Raw genomic sequence first — 20,917 nt, 5'->3', positions numbered from 1 at the left:
GAGATTAATTGCATGCTGAACTACTGTCGCCAATAAACACAGAAATAAATAAAAACCTAAAAGAAATGAACACACACAGAATGCTGAAAAAGGACTATTGTGGTAGTTCAAGACCTCAGTGATCCAATTATCAAATATTTAGAGCCACCCATTGTGGCTTTTTATTATTTATGTCTAGTTCTTTTGTATTTCTCCTCCCCAGGGAGGAAGAAAGGATAAAAAGGGAGGAAGACGGTCTTCTCTCCCAGGTGCAGGAAAACAGGTCTGTGGGTGTCTTCCACAGCCACCCACCCATATGGTTCTTCTTAGGTGATGGAAACAGATCAGTTTCCATGACAGTGTGCTCATCCACACGCTAGCATCATTTTAAACATGAACCTAGTGAATACGTGGAGACACAGCGCATGTCACCAGAGGCACAGTCTCTGGGGGTCTTGGGGTTCAGCGCTGGGCCCAGGTCTGTAAGCTGCGAATCGGTCCTGCCCGCCCCCGGGCTCCCCTGAGGCCGCACTCTGCACTCTCAGCACTGGGCTGGTCGCCCACCTCTGTAAGGGTGGCAGGCACCCGAGGGCCGGAATCGGTGGGCACAAGAGTCACACACATCACCTCTCCTACCCACCGCCCCTTCCTGAACTCCAAAAGCCCCTCTGGCCCTTTTCCCGCAGCGTGGGAGGGGAGGTGGGTAAGGTGCGTCTCTTCTAGCCCGGGTGTCCCGCTCCCCTAGGCGTGCGTGCCGGCTCCAGAGCGTGTCTGCGGGGCGCGAGCGTGCGCCCTTCCCTGCGGCTGCTCCCGCGAGCGGGCGGCAGCGGCTTCCGCGCGCGCGCCTCGAGCCCCCTCCCCTCGGCGCTGTCACTCTCCGCACGGGCCCTTCCATCACCAGCTCTGCCTCCGCTGGCGAGTCAGTAGCCACCACCAGGCTGATGAGCGGAAGCCAAGGTGGCGACCCTTTCAGGCGTGAAAATGGGGGCCCCGGCGACCCCCTCCGTGAGACTTCCCCTCGGAGCCGTTCCTCGGCCGGGGCCCGCCGCGGCCAGCCCCCCCTCCCCGCCCCACGGGGCTGGCCTCGGGGGCGGGGGCCCGGGCGTGCGAGCGAGCGTGGAGGCGCGGGACCCGCGCTCCCGCGCCCAGGCAGCGCAGCCCACCCGGCCCCACGGCCCCGGCGCGCGGCCCGCCCCTCCCGCCCGGCGCTCGGGGCTCGCTCCTCCGTCCGCCGCGCGGGGCGTCCCGCGTCCCCGTGTCCCCGCGCCGCCCGGGGCGCACGGCGCGCGAGGGCGAGGGCGAGGTGGCGTCGGCGGCCGCCGCGCTGGCTGCACTCACCATAGCCGGCCGTCAACCCCTGCTCGGAGCGCGGGTGCCGATGGCGCGGACGCTGGGTTTGGATTTCACATCAATTCCTTTTTTTCCCGGCCCTCCTTTCCTCGTCCTCCGCTCCTCCGTCTTCTCCCCGTCTTCCCTCTTCTCCCCCTTGCCTTGTCGCTGCGGGTCTCTTTGTCTCCCCTGTCGTCTTTTTCTTCTCCTCCGTTTTCTTCTTCTCCTCCTCCTCCTCCGTCTTTACAAAAGGAACGGAAAGTGTAAAAACCCCGGCGCGCTGGGCCGCCGGAGGCTTTCGGCGGAGTGCAGCGCGGACTCACAATTACAAGCCTGTTTCTATTAAGCAGTTCCATGGCCCTCGGCGTGGGTGGTCTGCCGCGCCATAGGCAGGACCTGTCAGGGTCACGTGACGGATCCGAAAACTTTACCCCTTTACAATAAACTCAAGGAAAGCAAAGTAAACTCGAGGAACGTGCTATCAGCACAGCCCTCCTGGGTAAACAGGCGCTCCCCTCCCCGCCTTCCTGGGAGGCGCCCGGCCCGGCGAGCTCCCGCGAGCCTAGCCGCCCCCTCCCCGCCCCCCGCGGCCCTGTCTGCGGGGGGCCGCCGGGCGGGGGGTCTCCGCGCGCTCCCGCGGCTTCTCCACCTTGTGCTCGGCTCCCCCGCCCCCGCACACATTATTTGCTAACGTTTGGCCGTCTTGCCAGAACGCCGGTGGGGGGAGGTGTGGGGAAGCAAGGAAGCTCCGTTTAGCATCCCCGGCGCTCCGGGAAGTGGGGGGTGCCCAGAGGGCTGCGGAAGAACACCACCTTTCATGCCTGCATTCTCAAAGCTGTCCTGCTCCCATTCCCACGGAAGCGCGGAAAAGCTGGGAGCCTTCTAGATGACAGGCCCACAGGCCGCCAGGGGGGCGGAGAGCAGGAGGGCTGGACAGATCACAGCGCCTGCCCGGGGAAATTTCAGCGCGAGCTGTGTGCGCATTCGTGTCGGTCCCTGGGAAGCCGCTTCTTGTGAAAGAGACCAAGGTGGCGTCCCTTGGAAACCAAGATGGGTAGCTGCTCCGAAGAATCACGGATTGACATTTGCTCCCTTTCCCTTCCGATTCCTGTGGTTTCTGGGCTATGCCACCCGAATGCTCCCACCCACTATGCCTTCCTGTGCCAGGCGGCCTTGGGTGACTGGCCTAGACCTAGGAGCTGGTGGGTCTCGCGGAGAACCCTGCTCTCACCCAAGACTGAAACGTCCTATTCGGGAGCGCCCCCGCTACAATGTCTGACATTTTATCTGCTCAACCCCGCCGCTGGTAGACGGTATTTCACACACCGCCTCTTTAAATGGGCCACATTATGAATCAAGATGAATTACAGATACAAGGGCAGGGTGGAGGGAGTGAGAACGTTTACTGCAACTCAGAAGAGCTAACTAGCTGGTCTTGAAATAGAGCCAGACTCTTCTCACTTCATTCTGGGCTGACAGTGTGATTAGGTGTGTGTGTGGCGGGGGCGGCGGGGGGGGGGCGGTAAAAGAGGTGCCCCGTGTGTTATTAAATAATAATCATCATCCTAGGGGTTCCAGGATCTCCTCCCACTACGATGACATAGCCATTCTTGAGCAGAGTCATTTGAGTTTCCAGAATGTATGTGTTTGAGACACAGTAAGTAATTAAGCATTCGAATGGGGGCAGCCCTGTGAATTTGGCTGGTCCAGAAGGTCATTTCATGCCAGTGACTTCAGTCAAAAATGGACTCAAATGCATATTGGCTGACCATGGATTCTAAGAGTCACGATAGTTGTAACAACAACAACAAAACAAAACCCAACATTTCCCTTCAAAACACTTCTCCCTGTCTTTTGTGTCATATCAAAGGGCCCCGTTTCTCTGACAATGTGGGTGGAGTTACGAACAGGAAAGGATACATAATCTCCAAATAGAGGGGTCTAGAATATGAAGGAGAAAGGGGGATAAGAAAAAAGAGAAACAGCTGATAAAGGGCATTTAAATGGCCCACAATGCAGAGTTGTAGGAAAATTCCAGCAGAACTTGGGGAGTTTGCTTTTCCTAGTTAAAATGAAGACCCTCGCGGAAGCACGCCTAGCTGCGTGCTCCTGTTGAGTGGTGGCCAAGGCTGATACTCAAGAGTGGACATTAGTTTTGTGTGGCCTGGGACTTAGGCAGCTTTCAGAGTGAAGGGGGAGTGGGGAGCTTCTTTAGCAACTCAAAATTACAAACACAAAATTAAGTACAGGGCCTTGGAAGTGGCCTGGGCAGGGAGGAGCCCTAAAGCTACCTGGGCTTCCAGCAAATCGCCTCTCTTGAGTGTGCAGACGGGTGGACTTCGGAGCTACCCAGTCTTTGTGGTCCTGCTGGTCTACGCTGTCCCTTAGTTAGGACTGAATGTGTTCATATGAGTCATATCTTATCCAAGGCTTTACAGTTGGGAGCAAAGACAAGTTTGTTTTGCACGAGAGTGTAAGTACCTAGAGTTGGGCAGGAGTGGCATAATGAGGCAGGGAGCAGAAAATCTGGTGTGAAAACGTACAAGTTCAGGAAGGAGGGAAGCCCCTGGAAATGTTCTCTCCTGTAGAAAGCAAAAAATTCCTCTTCAAAGTTTCTCTTTTTGTTAAAGAATACATCATAAATGTTAAAAAATAATAGTTTCTTTTAAAAACTAACTTCCATCAAGCCTCCTTGCTTTGTGCTAATAACTCTTTGTTAAGCCTTATCGTACGTAGCTGTTAAACATGCTCACAGGCACGTACTACATTCTATGTCCTTGTACCTTAACCAAGATATTTATGCTGGACATGCTCACAGGCACGTACGTTCCAGCTCGCAGCCTATGCCCCTTCCCTATTTGGCGCAAGCAACTTCCTCTTTTCCTTTGTCTTTCCATTACTTTTACCTATTTAGAAAAGTTTTAAACTGTTAGCCAGTCAGGTTTTAGTTTCGATTGTGAGGTCTGGCTCCAGCCATCGGAGACAGGACACAGTCGCAGGGACACACTGTGTAAGGGATAAAAATTGCTTCCCTCCTTTGTTCAGGTGTGCTCTCCACATTGTTTCATCTGTGATGGGCACCCTTTCTGCAGAAAGTAAAAATGGCCTTGCTGAGATAATTAAATTTATGTTCGAGTGCTGTTTGTTTGCAGCATCAGGGAACAAGCATTCTGTTTCTAAATAAACATTTTACATATAACATCTCCCAAAAGCAACCTTTCTTTTCCTTCCTTTGAAATCAGTCTTTGCAGATTATGTCAGTGCTGTGTCTGTCTTCTCTCCACTCTCAGACGCTAGAAGCATTAAATCAAGTCAATGATATGGGTTCTGGTTGGGAGTCAGGGACCCAGCACCCTTCTGTGTTACCTTCTGGTGGTTCTCTGAGACTCCCACCAGGGTGGGCCCTCTCTCATCAAACAGCTGCCTCCGCACTTCTAAAGTTGCTTATGTCTCCCCACTTCCCAAAAACCAGCTCCAGTGCTGCCCAATCTAAGCCAATTGGCATGGAGGTGTTAGTGGCACACAAGGCTACCAGACAACATAGCTCAGCTCCAAGTGTTCCCAGTCTGATAAGCCAATTGGCATCAAGGTGTTAATAGCTGATGAAGCTACTAGACAATGCTTTTGCTGATTAACTTGAACTTTTAGAGCCATACACAGAAGAATAATTCCAAAGTTGAAGATTTCAGGGCAGGGCCAGATGGAGATTTAGGGGGCACTGGAAGATGGGACAATAGGACTTTTGAAACAGGCCTGAAACCGACCTGAAACAGACCACAATTAGTATGCATAGGCAAGGTTGTCTTTCTGAATATTGTTGCTACTGGAGATACGGTGTTATTCTTTTTTTTTTTTTTTTTTTTTTTTTTTTTTTTTGAGAGGGAGTCTTTCTATTTCACCAGGCTGGAGTGTAGTGGCACAATCTCGGCTCACTGCAACCTCCATCTCCTGGGTTCAAGCAGTTCTCAGTCTCTTGAGTAACTGGGATTACAGGCACACGCTGCCACACCCAGCTAATTTTTGTATTTTTAGTAGAGATGAGGTTTCACCATGTTGGCCAGGATGGTCTTGATCTCCTGACCCTGTGATTCGCCTACCTCAGCCTCCCAAAGTGCTGAGATTACAGGCCTGAGCCACCGTGCCCAGCCCAGTGTTACCCCTGTACCATCAACATACACACTCATACACACACTTGCACATGCATACGTGTGTTCTCACATTCTTCATTTTAAGCTCCCCTCTTCTCTGGCTCCCAATAAAAATGGGTGGCTAAGCACTTCCATTCATCTCCTCCCTCATGGTAACCTCCAGCAATTGGAAGGCTTTCAAATGAGTAATTGAGGGTTCAGAAGAGACACTTGCCCACATTTAAGGAGCTCTCTACCTCAAGATGAATGCCACTTTTGCGCATGGTCAGCGGCCATACCACACCAGCCACACCTTAGGTGTGGTCAGTCTTTGATTCTGGATCAGACAGATCCTCACAAGCTTTCGTAAAAGTGCTCTTGCTCGATGTGGGGATTTCAATCCTAAAATGACTGTCCCCCTCACTCCTACCCTGGCCTCTTCCCTGTGGGAGGATATTCACAAGCCAAATCAGCTCTCAGAATTAGGGCTTTGGGGACTGGAGAGGTAAGAAATATTTAAAGGTGTTTGTTACAACATAGACTTAGACTCAATGAACAATTGAAGATAACTTGAGTTGAAACAAAGGAATTGTTTAAATACAAAAAACAAGAAGGAAAACAGGATTGCAAAACAGAAAAGGCGACGATGTGTTATGAATAGAAACACCAGAACATACAGCTTGGAAACAGAGGGAGTGGAGTGAAACCTGGAATATTATGGAATACAGGCTTTGTCAGACCCCATTACTGAGGAGTAGGAAGGCAGTTGGAGGTGTTCGAAAAATCAGATGATAATTTCAGGACAAAAAGAAACAGACAGAGAGATACCTGTGGAACTCTCGCCTCAAAAAACAACACTCACTCAAGTTGCTCTTCCTGCAACAGTGGTACACATACAAACTGACTCCTGTCCCTCCAGTGATGACCTTCCCATGTACAGAAGACCTGCAGGGGCAGCCTTGTAAATGAAGAATGTGCTGAGAAAATGAAACGCCAAGGGGCCTGGTCAACTGTGGGAGGCAGGTGTGGCCAGGGTGGCCGGTGGTGAGGGCGATGGCTCAGTGCCAGGAGACATATCCTACTGAGATCAAGCAGGTTCCCAAAATTGTCATGAGGTTCTACCTAGACCTAAGAGGCCTGAATAAAGAGAGTAAATGTCATGAATATGAATGATAGCCTCTATCTGATGAAAGTCGCTGCTTACACATTCTGCATTGTCACAACTTGACATTCATCACTTGTTTCTATTAAGATTGGTGGGAGAAAGTGCAGAGCTGAAGCTCGTTTACTTATGTTACGTGATTGAAAATTTGGAGGGGCGAGCCAAAGTTTATATCCACTCTATTTGTGAAAGAAGTTGTGTAAAGCAGACTCCTAAAAAGGGAGCAAGTTTGAGCCATGTGGGAGAAGCCGAGTTTCCGAGAGTCCTTTCATTAGGCTGTGCCCTGCAGGACAACCAGCCAGCCATCTGTGGGATCGGTTGGTGGCTCTGAAGACCCTTCTCACATACATCCAGACAGTGCCATTCCTTGTGTTTGTGAGGTGGAAAGGATGTGTTACCAGCTGTTGACTGAGACCGGTTTCTTGTAGTGTGGGAGGTGGGAACTTGGGTCTGGGCTGGCCCTGCCCTGCCATCCATATCCCAGGCTCAGTGCCTTCTTCTCTACCTGTGTGAGTTTGCTGGGGCTGCCATAGCAAAGTCCCACAGACTAGGATGCTTACACAGAGATCCTGAATTTTCTTCACAGTTCTGGAGGCTGGAAGTACAAGAACAAGGTGTCATCAGGGTTGGGTTCTCCTGAAGCCTCCCTCCTTGTGCCCTTGCTTGATCTTCTGTGGGTGTCTGTGTTGAAATTTCTTTCTTTCTTTCTTTTTTTCTTTTTTGAGTCAGGGTCTCACTCGGTCGCCCAGGCTGGAGTACAATGGCACAATCATAGCTCATTGAAGCCTTGAACTCCTGGGTTCAAGTGATCCTCCTGCCTCAGCCTTGTGAGTAGCTGGGACTACAGGCGTGTGACACCACACCTGGCTAATTTTTTAAATTTTTCATATAGATGAGGTCTGGCCATAGTGCCCAGGCTGATCTCAAACTTCTAGCCTTAAGCGATCCTCTTACCTTGGCCTCCCAAAGTTCTGGGATTACTGGCATCAGACCCCACACTCAGCCCTCAAATGTGCTCTTCTTACAAGGACACTGGTCATATTGGATTAGGACCCACCCTAATGACCTCATGTTAGCTTAATTACCTCTTTAAAGACCCAGTCTCTAAATACTAGCGGTTAAGACTTCAACAGAAGGATTTTGAGGGGACACAGTTCAGCCCACAACAGCAACCAAAGGTCGAAGAGATCTGGCTTGCATCTGAAAGGCAAGTTCATTTCTCGGTTCTGTGTTTGGAGGGGAACTCAGGGCAGACTGAAGCTAGGTCCTTCCTGGCATCCAGTGCTGAAAGGACCTGACCCACCCCCTCTCAGAGACCTGTCTACACCTCCACAAAACAGACACTGGCTGACACATTTTCTAAGAATGTTGGTGGTCTAAGAAAATGCTTTAAGCACCCAGCAGAACATTTTCCCCCCCACAAAGAATGAGCACTGCTAGGCTAATTACAAATCTGTCTTCTTTATTTATTGCAGCAAGTTCCCTAAGGCAGTCGTTTCCAAGGCTGCTGTTCATCAGAATCACCTGGGGAGTTTAAAAACAAAAACAAAGAAACAAAGAAACAAAAATAGATTCTTTGACCTCATCCTAGAACTATAGAATCAGCCTCTCAGTCCTGGGGAATCAGTATTTTTAAAAATAATCCCCCTAAAGCAAGTGATATGGTTTGGCTGGGCCCCCATCCAAACCTCATCTTGAATTGTAGCTCCCATAATTCCCACGACCCAGTGGGAGATAACTGAATCATCGGGCTGGGTCTTTCCCGTGCTGTTCTCATGATAGTGAATAAATCTCACCAGATCTGATGGGTTTTATAAAGGCGAGTTTCCCTGCACATGCTCTTGCCTGCCACCATGTACGACGTGACTTTGCTTCTCATTCTCCTTCTGCCGTGATTGTGAGGCCTCCCCAGCCATGTGAAACTGTGAGTCCATTAAACCTCTTTCCTTTATAAATTACCCAGTCTCAGGTATGTCTTTATCAGCAGAGTGAGAACAGACTACTACAGCAAGTACAGTAAAATGCTAGTGGTAGGATCTAGGAGTGGGTATATGGTGTTCACTGAAAAATTCTTCCAACTTCACTGTATGTTTGAAATTTTTCTTTTTCCCTTCTTTCCTTCCTTCCTTCCTTCCTTCCTTCCTTCCTTCCTTCCTTCCTTCCTTCCTTCCCTCCTTCCTTTCTCCTTCCTTCCTTCCCTCCCTCCCTCCCTCCCTCTCTCTCTCTCTCTCTTTCTTTCTCTTTCTTTCTTTCTTTCTTTTTCTTTTTTCTTTCTTTCTCTCTCTCTCTCTCTCTCTCTCTCTCTCTCTCTCTCTCTCTTTCTTTCTTTCCTTTGAGATGGGGTCTCACTCTGTTGCCCAGGCTGGAGTGCAGTGGTATGATCTCAGCTCACTGCAACCTCCGCCTCCTGGGTTCAAGCGATTGTCCTGCCTCAGCGTCCTGAGTAGCTGGGATTATAGGTGCACACCACCAAGCCTGGCTAATTTTTGTATTTTTAGTAGAGATGGGGTTTCAACATATTGGTCAGGCTGGTCTCGAACTCCTGACCTTGTGATCCACCTGCGTTGGCTTCCCAAAGTGCTGTAATTACAGGCGTGAGTCACAGCACCCAGCCTGAAATTTTTCATAATAAAATGCCAAAAAGAAAATAAACAGCCGGGCGCGGTGGCTCACGCCTGTAATCCCAGCACTTTGGGAGGCCGAGACGGGCGGATCACGAGGTCAGGAGATCGAGACCATCCTGGCTAACACGGTGAAACCCTGTCTCTATTAAGAAATACAAAAAACTAGCCGGGCGAGGTGGCGGGCGCCTGTAGTCCCAGCTACTCGGGAGGCTGAGGCGGGAGAATGGCGTAAACCCGGGAGGCGGAGCTTGCAGTGAGCGGAGATCCAGCCACTGCACTCCAGCCTGGGCGACAGAGCGAGACTCCGTCTCAAAAAAAAAAAAAAAAAAAAAAAAAAAAGAAAATAAACGGATACCTGAATTATTCTGCTGTGCAACTGGATTTGAGGACCTAAGGGACACTTGGTTATTTGGTGAATATCTTCTTGATGCTGTCCTCTGTTACAGCATTTATCACATTACATTACTGCTGTTCATTCACCAGATACAAGGTTTGTGAGCTTCTAAATGCATCGTCCTCTGACAGGTGATGGGAATTTGGGAACAAAAAAGCTATTTTCTCTTAAAGTGCTGTGAAATACCATTTTATCCCCATCAGATTGTCAAAATTGAAAAGTCTGACTGCAGCAAAGATGATCAAGATTGTGAAACAATGGAAACGTTTGCACATGACTTGTTTGAGCATAGGTTGGTTTGATCACTTCTGGAAAACAACTTGGGATTCTCTAGAAAGGCTGAATCCCCCTCCTAGGGGTCTCTCCAAGAGAAATTGTTCTCTATGGGGCTCAGGAGATGCACACCAGATGGCCACAGCACCACTGCTTTTAGAAGCATAAAACTGGATATGTTTTATCCACAATGTGCATCAACGTAGAAAAGATCAACAGTAGAGAATTTCTGCAATGCAATTCTACAAAGAAGTGAGAAGCAACAAGCCACAGCCACCTTACAGCAACACAGATGAACCGCATAAACATAATCTCGGGTGAAATACCCAGGTCAGAAGCAAGTCTCATAAGAATGCATTCATGGCCAGGCTCAGCGGCTCACGCCTGTAATCCCAGCACTTTGGGAGGCTGACATGGGTGGATCACGAGGTCAAGAGATGGAGACCATACTGGCCAACGTGGTAAAACCCCATCTGTACTAAAAATACAAAAATTAGCTGGTGTGGTGGCACGTGCCTGTAGTCCCAGCTACTAGGGAGGCTGAGGCAGGAGAATCGCTTGAACCAGGGAGGCAGAGGTTGCAGTGAGCCAAGATCAGCCACTTCAGTCCAGCCTGGGCGACAGAGTGAGACTCCGTCTCAAAACAAACAAACAAACAAACAACAACAACAACAACAAAAACGAGACAAGGGCATTCCTCCGGGACAGGGGGCGAGAGCAGGGAGTTTCCAGAGCACAGCCCCTGCCTTGGCCCCAGGCCCTGGCCTCGGGGGTAACTGAATTTGCGCTTACTCCATATCAACTCACCACCCTAAGTATAGTCTAGAAACCCACGCGGTCTCCTCCCAGGGAATGAGGAAAGCCCATTCCTATAGAGATTTAAGCCATAGAAAGCTTACTGTTAGAAAATGTGCAAATGCAATGCTACTTTATGAGCCCCAACGTGAGTTTTTAAAAATCTGCATATATAGGCCGATGCAGGTGGATCAGCTGAGGTCAGGAGTTCGAGACCAGCCAGGCCAACACGGCGAAATGCTGTCTCTGCTAAAAGTACAAGTATTACTTGGGCGTGATGGTGGGCGCCTGTAATCCCAACTACTCAGGAGACTGAGGCAGGAGAATCGCTTGAACCCAGGAGGCAGAGGTTGCAGTGAGCCGAGATGGTGACATTGCACTCCAGCCTGGACAACAGAGTGAGACTCCATCTGAAAAAAAAAAAAAATCTGCATATATAAGTCAACCCTTTAGTGGGGTCATTTTACAATGACATTACAGTGGTGCCTTGTGTATAAGGAGATGTTATTTATCTACTACAAATGCTAGAAGGAGTTATAAATGTATATGGTAGTGAAAATCCATACAATAGTGACCTTAACACTCTTGTCAGTTTGCACATTGATAGGAAGTTTTATGATGAAGTCACGTAAAGTGACAGAAATATTCAGTTGCGGATCACACTGGCCAGGAGGAAGCAAAGGAGGAGGTGGCCCACATATTGTGGCTCATTATTTGCTTATACAGGTGAACACTTCTGTTTAAACTGTGATTTGAAACAGCCACCCACCCACCCTCATGGATCGGCCCATTCATTTCTATGACCCTTTCTGACCATGCAGACATGCACGCCTTCCCAGCCCCACTCATGCAGACATACAATTCTATTTGGCTCCACTAATCACTTCTTCTCAACACCCTCTCTTCTAGAGTTTCTAGTGCTTTCCAACTTTTTATGTCATGGTACACATAGAATGATAATATTGCTACACACACTGGAATAAACTGGAAGAGGTTTGAAGCACCTATCTGTGGGGGGATTTAGTAGACAATTTATATCTTTTTAGATTATAAAGTTTTTAAAGATGCAATGCATTTGAAAAAATATTAAATATGAAATTCATATAAAACTTCCAAGTAAAGGCTTTTCAAGTCTTTGATTGAGAACCTTACACTTCCTTCCATGAATATCAATCTTTTAACGCCAAAAACGGCAGCATGCAGTCTCTGAGTAGGACTTTAATAACGAATGGATTTCTAGTTTTCCATGTACATTTGTTTCCCAGGACTTCCATAATAAAGAACCAGTCACTAGTGGCTTAAAACAAATATATTCTCTCACAGTTCTGGAGGCAAGAAATCTGAAATCAAGGTGTTGCCAGAGTTGGTTTCTTCTGAGGGCTCTGAGGGGGGATCTATTCCAGGCCGCTCTCCTAACTTCTGGTGACCGCTGGGGATGCTTGGTGTTCCTCAGCTTGTAGATGTTCTCCAGTCTCCACCTCTATGTTCACATGGAGCTCTCCCTGTGTGTCCCCGCCTCTTCATATTAGGGCATCAATCTTCCTGGATTAGGAACCCACCTACTCCAGTGTGACCTCACCTTAACTGATTACATCTGTCCCAACCCTATTTTCAAATAAAGTGCAGAGGGTTAGGACTTCAACATTTCTTTTTTGGCGGACACAAGTCAACACATAACACCACGGAACTTTTTCAAAGCAAGCGTTTCAAAATAACAGTGAGGTTCTCATTTGCAGGATATTCTTGCATAATTAGAGCCACCCTGAGCCAGCTGGGACGCCATTAAAATAGTGCACCAGTCGCAAAAAAGAGAGACATTCAATATTTGTGAAGACAGAGATTTGGGATTGCTGCAGGCTCTTCTCTGCCTCCCAGCCCCCAACAGCAACAAGCCACTCAGAGCACCTGAAACATGGCCTTCCCAGCTGCCTCATGGAGCCAGGGCATGCCCATGGCTTCCATGTCATGGACCAGCAAGTGTGGGAACCCAAGGAACTCTCAGGGCCCACACCTGTGAACTTCAGTGGTCTGACCTGCACTCATGGAGTTCTGGGGAAAGCTGCTCTGTGGCTGGAGATGCTGCCCCAGGGGCTTCAACCACCTCACTGGCAAGACTGCCTTGACATTCATCGATGGAGTGCTCGCATCCTGCAGCTCCTGGTGGCAGACTTCTCTTGGCCTCTGTTGCCCTGCTTCTCCACTGTTCCTTCCAGTCTCTCCACTGGTTCACTGGTTCCTGTTCTTCTACCTACTCCTTCAAGTTGGGTGTTCCTGGGGTCCCAGCGTGGACTCATTTCCTTTTGCTGACTTATTCTTTACTCTTGAGGCTGGAGGGTAAACCCACTGTTACCCATGTCTCCTCCCAGCTGTCTACCCTGACCTTCAGATCTACAGGGGACCTGACGTGTCCCTGCCCTGCCTCCTCCAGCTGAATTCGGGATCACGGCCTCACGCCCCACACCTGCTCTTCTGACTCAGTTAACGGGTCTTCCCATCACAAGATATGCAGCAGCAATTCTGCAGCACCGTTGACGACTTCCGCTCTCTTTATCCAAAGGAGTTTGTCAGGGACCATGCCCACATTCTCAGGGGCGGCTTGCAAGGCCCCTGGTGAGTTTGTTTGTTGTGTTCCTCTCCAGCATATCTCCACACCCTGCCACTCTTCCTTAGTGAAGAAACAGAATGACGTGCAGTTTTCTGACTTTCTCACTCTCCCACACCCGTTCATTGTCCTTCCCTTCACCTACTTCCTGCATCTTCTACTTTACATGCAGCCTTTCAGATGCACGCAGCTCAAATGCCACTTCATCAGTGCACGTGGGGGCTGGGGGATGACATCAACTCTACATGAGAGGGTCAGAGGGTTACTTTCTCTTATACATTTAAATCTCTCATGTATTGGTAGTCATTTTGGTGTTAAAGTCTAGAGAAGTGGCCGGGCGTGGTGGCTCACGCCTGTAATCCCAGCACTTTGGGAGGCCGAGGCAGGCGGATCACCTAAGGTCTGGAGTTTGAGACCAGCCAGTGAAACCCCGTCTCTGCTAAAAATACAAAAATTAGTTGGGCGTGGTGTCAGGCACTTGTAATCCCAGCTACTTGGGAAGCTGAAGCAGGAGAATCACTTGAGCCTGGGAAGCGGAGGTTGCAGTGATCCAAGATCGAGCCACTGCACTCCAGCCTGGGCAATAGAGGGAGACGCTGTCTCAAAAAAAAAAAAAAAAAAAGTCTAGGGAAGTGGTTCTCAGAATGTGGTCCCTGGAGCAGCAGCAGCAGCCTCACTTGGAAACTTGCTAGAAATGCAAATTCTCAGCACCCACCCCCGCCAAGATCTATTGAGTCAGAATCTCTGGGAGTGGGGCCCAGCAATCTGTGTGAGTTCTCCAGGTGACTCTGGTGCCTGCTCCAATCTGAGAACCACTAGTCTAGATCTGGCATGAGGAGAAAGGGGAGATGGAATTGCATTGTGAATGCAGCCACTGTAGCTAGTGGATGGGGCTTCCCTTGGCCAAGCCCTTGTGTCTCCCAGCGCAGTCACTCACCTGACTCACATACAGCCTGAGACAGGTTCTTTTCCCACCAGGAAGACCATCAGATGCCCTCCGAATGGGATTGAAATTGGTTTTAGTATCAGGAAGTTGGCACTGATGGCCCAGACCTTGCATTTGTTTTTCTCGTCTCACTGCTAGGTCTTTTCTCCTTTTAAATGAGTGATCTTTTGATCCACTGCCTTGCCTGACTTCTCATTCAACAGCCAATTAGCCAGCATCATGCAGCTACCTCCCCAAAATTCAAAATTCCATGTCACCAAAACTGGCTGTATTTCCTCACCTCAAACTATTCACACGTATTCGGTCCTCCTTCATTCTATTTATTTTCCTCTAAGGACCTAGAGACAGATTCTCTAGACAGCCTGAATTCATGCTTATCCTCCAACTTACTTTTAGAGCTTTGTCTGGTTATTCCTAACCATAAGGAAAGTCAAATAGTTGAGTCAATGGAATAGAGAACACAGAAATAGTTCCTAGTAAATATAGGAACGTAATATCTGACAAGGGAGATAATTTAATTCAGTGGGGATTAAGTTCATTCAGACTTTCATTTACTTGAGACATTTTATAACTACAAGTCATAGAAAATGGATAGTAACACAAATGATTGTTGTCTATAGAAATGCAAAAATATTCTAGTGAAACAAAACTGATTATTATGGTGTATAGTGACCGGCTTTGCCAGTTTTTGCATCTATTTGTAAACTCATTTCAACACTTCCTTATCAGACCGTCAGTATGATACTTCAATTCACCTCTCACTCTGTTGTAACATCTTTGTAGTTCCCTCATTAATTACAAGTTCAATAAAATCTTTGACAGGTGTTTATTTTATATCTTTATAAGATATAAAATATCTTTAAAATTTTTATATTTTAACAAAACAAAAATTAAAAATGAAATATGAAATAATGTATCAGCAGCATCCAAAGTATTTATTAAAATTATTACAGTATTTTCACAATATTTCTGTGAGTATGGAACTTGGAAATAAGTGAATTTAGAGCTAAAGAAATGTCAATATACCAAGTCAACTTTTTATCAAACATGATTAAATTGAACTCTTGTTGGGAAAATATTGCTCTTTGGTCTAAAACCTACAATGATCTAGGTACTATAAAAGCAGTTAGGCTGAGTGTGGTGCCTCACACCTGTAATCTCAGATTTTGGGAGGCCAAGGCAGGGGATCACTTGAGCCCAGGAGTTTAGGACCACCTGGGCAACATAGGGAGACCCCCATCTCTATCCAAAAAAAAAAAAAAATAGTAGCTGGGCATGGTGGTGCGTGCCTGTAGTCCCAGCTACTTGGGAGGCTGAGTTGGGAGAATCACCTGAGCCCAGGAAGTTGAGGCTGCTGTGAGCTGAGATCACACCACTGCACTCCAGCCTGGAAGAGAGAGCAAACCCTGTCTCAACAACAATTTTAAAAAAATTAGTTAAGAGCTACATAATTTGGGAGAAAAGAGAAAACCAAGTTGGAAAATTTAAAACAAAGAGTATACAAACTCAAAATCTTAAGGAAAATTTACATGTAATCTAGAAATTAGAAAGCTGAGTTCCTACTCAGTGAACATAATGAAAGAGAATGACAGAGAGAATTCAAGCTATAATTCTACCCTTTCCTATTAGATTGAAAACATGTAATTAGACTCTTCTCTGAACGTCAGCGTTTGTTGATGCCATCTGCATCAGTTAGGATTGCTTTTGGCAGTATTGACAGAACTCTGACCGCAGTAGCTAAAGCAAGTAAGGGTTTCTTTTTCTCATGTCCCAAGAAGCCTGGAGATAGGTGGCCCTGGGAAGGTGCAGGGGCTCTGATGTCACAGGCACAGTCCCCTCTGTAACTTTCCACTCTGTCACCCTTAGCATGTGGCTGTCCCACGCTTCACAGATGACGGCACCCCAGCATCGCACGCACGCTCTGGGCAGGAAGAATTGCAAAACGCACTTGCTCACTTTCAGTTTGATCCTTTTTATAAGAAGCCGCTCACAGTCGCTTCCCATTCACAGTAACTGGCCTTCAGCTTACACTTGATTGGCTAGAATTGTTCACAAAGCCACACTTATCTCCAAGGGAGCCTGGAAAATTGAGTATTTAGTTGGATACATCACTATTTCTAATAAATTCTTGGCTCTGAAGCATGAAAGAAGAGGTACAGTCATGATATGGGGTATAGGATGTTTATTTGAGTCAGGTAAAATAATAGTAATAGTAATAGTGATAGTAATAGTAATAGTGATAGTGATAGTGATAGTAATAATAATAGTAACAGTGATAGTAATAGTGATAGTGATAGTGATAGTAATAATAATAGTAACAGTGATAGTAATAGTAATAGTGATAGTGATAGTAATAGTAATAGTGATAGTAATAGTGATAGTAATAGTGATAGTAATAGTAATAGTAACAGTGATAGTAATAGTAATAGTGATAGTAATAGTAACAGTGATAGTAATAGTAATAGTGATAGTGATAGTAATAGTGATAGTAATAGTAATAGTAATAGTGATAGTAATAGTAATAGTAACAGTGATAGTAATAGTGATAGTACTAGTGACAGTGATAGTAATAGTAATAGTGATAGTAATAGTAATAGTAACAGTGATAGTAATAGTGATAGTACTAGTAACAGTGATAGTAATAGTAATAGTGATAGTAATAGTAACAGTGATAGTAATAGTAATGGCAAGCACTAAAGCATGGTTGCTTTCTTGGATGAATAGCTGTCCAGAGACAATGCCATAGAAAGAGCTCTGAAAACTCTGAATCCAATCTTTGGCCTGCCACTGACCAGCTGTGTGACCAGGAGTAGCATCTCTCGGCTTTTATTTCCTCATTTATTAAATGGAAGAGTTGGATTAGCTCTAAAACTTTATCTTAATTACCAGTAACTTGGGGTAGGATTTTGGCTGTATCAATCTCTGTAGAGTGCCACAATAATGCTTTAATAAAATTATCAAAGTCAGAGTCAGAGGAATACATCTGGTAAAACTCTATGTGAACAAATGAGCTAAGAGTCATAGATAGCTTTGTTAGAGTTCCAAAAATTACACAGATTATAAAGAATAAGGGAGATAGCATAGAATCAGGCCCATTTTCTGAAAAATTAAGACATTGATGAAATACTGTTGATAAGGACCTGTGGTAAGTAGAAATAAGGGTCCCCCAAAGATGTGCATATCCTCACCTGGGAAGGGACTTTGCCAAGGTAGTGAATAGCTAGGAACCCTGAGATGGAGAGATCATCCTGGATTTATCCTGGTGGGCCGAATGGACTCAGAAGGGTCCTTAACAGTGAAGGGAGGCAGAAAAGGAGCTCAGAGTGATGAGATGTGAAAGGGACTTGACCAATTGCTGCTGGCTTTGAAGATGAAGGAGGAGGTCACCAGCCACTGCAAGGAGTGCAGGCAGCCTCTAGACACCGAAGGAGGCAAAGAAATGGATTCTCCCTGGAGTCTACAGGGAGGAATGCAGCCTGCTGACGCCTTGATTTTAGTTCAGTGAGCTGTGTATTGGACTCGGAACTCCAGAACTCTAAGAGAATACATTCATGTTGCTGTAAGTCACAAGTCTGTGGTCACTGTGACAGCAGTATAGGAGATTCAGGCAGATACTCTCTCTCCCTTCCTTACCCCCCTTCCCTCTGTTGCCTGAGACCACACACCAAAGCTTAGAAAGAAAACTTATTTTAAACCTGTTTAAACATAAGACCTGCCACTGTAAAACTACTAGAAGAAAACATAGGGGAAATACTTCAGGACATTAGACAAAAAATTTATGGCTAAAACCTCAAAAGCACAGTCAACGAAAGCAAAAACAGACAAATGGGACTATGTTAAAGTAAAAAGCTTCTGCACAACAAAGGAAACAATCAACAGAGTAAAGAAACAATTTAGAACGGGAGAAAATATATGCACACTGCTCATCTGACAAACGACTAGCATCTGGAATTTACAAGGAACTCAAATGACTCAACAGCGAAAGACAAATAATCCCATTAAAAAGTGAGCAATAGACCCGAATAGACGTTTCTCAAAGGAATACATACAAATGACCCACAGGTATATGAAAAATGCTCAGTATCACCCATCATCAGGGAAATGCACAATGAGGTTATCATCTTGCCTCAATTAGAATGACTTATCAAAAAGACAAAAAACAGCAAATGCTGATGGGGATGTGGAGAAATGGGAACTCTTAAACACTGTTAGTGGAAATTTAAATTAGTACAGCCCTTATGGAAAACAGTATGAAAGTTTCTCAAAAAACTAAAAATAGAACTTCCATATGATCCAGCAACCCTACTCCTGGGTATTTATCCAAAGGAAAGGACATCAGTTTATTAAAGGGATACCTGCACCCCCATGTTTATTGCAGCACTATTCACAATAGTTAAGATATGGAATCAACCTAAGTGTCCATCCAGAGATGAATGGATAAAGAAAATGTGGTTCACATACACAATGGAGTAGTATTTGGTCATAAAAGAGAATGAGAGATCCCACCATTTGCAGCAACATGGATGGAACTGGAGGTCATCATGAGTGAAATAAGCCAGGATTAGAAAGACAAATATGCATGTTCTCACTCATATGTGGGAGCTACAAAAGTGGTTTGCATGGAGGTAGAGTGGTAGCTACCAGAAGCTTGGAATCAGGAGCAGTGGGGGATGTTGGTTAATGGATGCAAACATACAATTAGATAGAAGGACTAAGACGTAGTGTTCAATAGTGCCGCAGGGTGACTACGGTTACCGACATGGTATTGTATATTTCCAAATAGCTAGAAGAGAAGAAATGTTCCCAATAAAAAGAAATGATCATTGTTTGAGGTGATAGATATCGTAATTACCCTGACTTGATCATTACACATGGTATGCATGTATCAAAATACCACATGTACTCCATAAATATGTACACTTCTTATTTATCAATTAAAAAAGAAAAAAATGCTATTAATAGTCCCTAGTCTGGTGGAACTGTTTGCATCCTCTAGAAAAGACATGACAAGTAGTTGACATTTAATGGCTGATTTTGATAAGCTGAGAGCTGCTGCTGTTGAAGAGGATTGATTGAGAGCGGTGTGATTGAGCACTGGTGTCCATGCCGGGTGCAGTGATGGCACACAGAGCTGCTGCTTCTGTTCAAGGCTCACCGTTCATGATCATTCCCAGTCCTTTCCATCGCTTTGTTATTTTCCACAGAGTCCCTGTAATGTCTCCGAAAAGCACAAGCAAAGCTCTACCTGATCTGACTCAAGGCCTAGGAATGTAGGAGCTGTCCCAAGGGTATCTGCTGGAGCACTCAGTGGCTGTCAGTGGGCCACTCTGTCGTGGCACTCAAAGGATGAGGCCTGCAGGAGTGCCGTGGGTGCTGTGCAAGTGTCCAGCTGCCCAGATCTTTCTCTCTGGGCCTGAGGACTCTTTGCCTTCCCAGCAGCCCAAGTCACACTGCCTTGCAGTGCCCAGGAATCAATAGCCTCTTCCTGCCCAGCGGCTCTCATGGAGTCTAATTGTAGCAGGTGGTGGACCTTCAGAAGTTGGTGCATAAATGCCCCCACTAGACCCCCCAGCCTTGGTTGGCATAATTCCAGGGCTTATGTCCTGTGCAGTTGTCCAGAGTCTCCAAGCAGGATTAAGCCTCAGCCTCCCATCAATGTCCAGAGGTATTACTCATGCACGACACATTCCGAATTCTATATTCTTCTGCTCCTGCTTTCTAGAGGCTGTACACTTCCAAATATTTAGTACTTAAAAGGAAGAAATACACATCGTGTCACAGCAAAAAGTCAAAGAATGCAAAAGGTACAGAAAGACGAGTAAGTGTCCCCATTCTATCCTTGACTTCAAATCCTCCACTAGTTGAAGGATCTCTACAAAGAAAATTTAAAAACATCGTTCAAAGGAATCAGAGATGACACAAACAAATGGAAAAACAATCCATGCTCCCGGATAGGAAGAATTAATGTAATTAAAATGGCAATACTGCCCAAAGCAATTTACAGATTCAATGTTATTCCTGTCAAATTACCAATGACATTCTTCACAGAACTAGAAACAACTATTTTAAAATTCATATGGAACTAAAAAAGACCCCATATAGCCAAGGCAATCCTAAGCAAAAAGAACAAATCTGGAGGCATCATGTTACCTGATTTCAAACTGTACTGCAGGGCTATGGTAACCAAAACAGCATGATACAGGTACGAAAATAGACACCTAGACTGGTGGAGCAGAATACAGAGTCCAGAAATAAGACCACACACCTCTAACCTCTAATCTTTGACAAAGCTAACCAAAGCAAACGACCAGAAAGAATTCTCTGTTCGATAAACGGTGCCGGTATAGCTGGCTAGCCATGCGCAGAAGACGGAAACTGACCCCTTTCTTACACCATTTACAAAAATCAACTCAAGATGGACTAAAGACTTAAATGTAAAACCTAAAACTATAAAAACCCTGGAACACAACCTAGGCAATACCATCCTGGACACAGGAACTGGCAAATGTAGCATGAAGAAGATGCCAAAGCAATTGCAACGAAAGCAAAACTTGACAAATGAGAACTAAATAAATTAAAGAGTTTTTGTACAGCAAAACAACTATCAACAGAGTAAACAGACAACCTACAGAATGGGAGAAAATATTTTCAAACTATGCATCTGACAAAGGCCTAATATCCAGTAT

The sequence above is a fragment of the Macaca thibetana genome, chromosome 15, assembly GCF_024542745.1.
Source record: "Macaca thibetana thibetana isolate TM-01 chromosome 15, ASM2454274v1, whole genome shotgun sequence".
Classification (NCBI taxonomy): Eukaryota; Metazoa; Chordata; class Mammalia; order Primates; family Cercopithecidae; genus Macaca; species Macaca thibetana.
Note: the sequence above shows the minus strand (reverse complement) of the source record.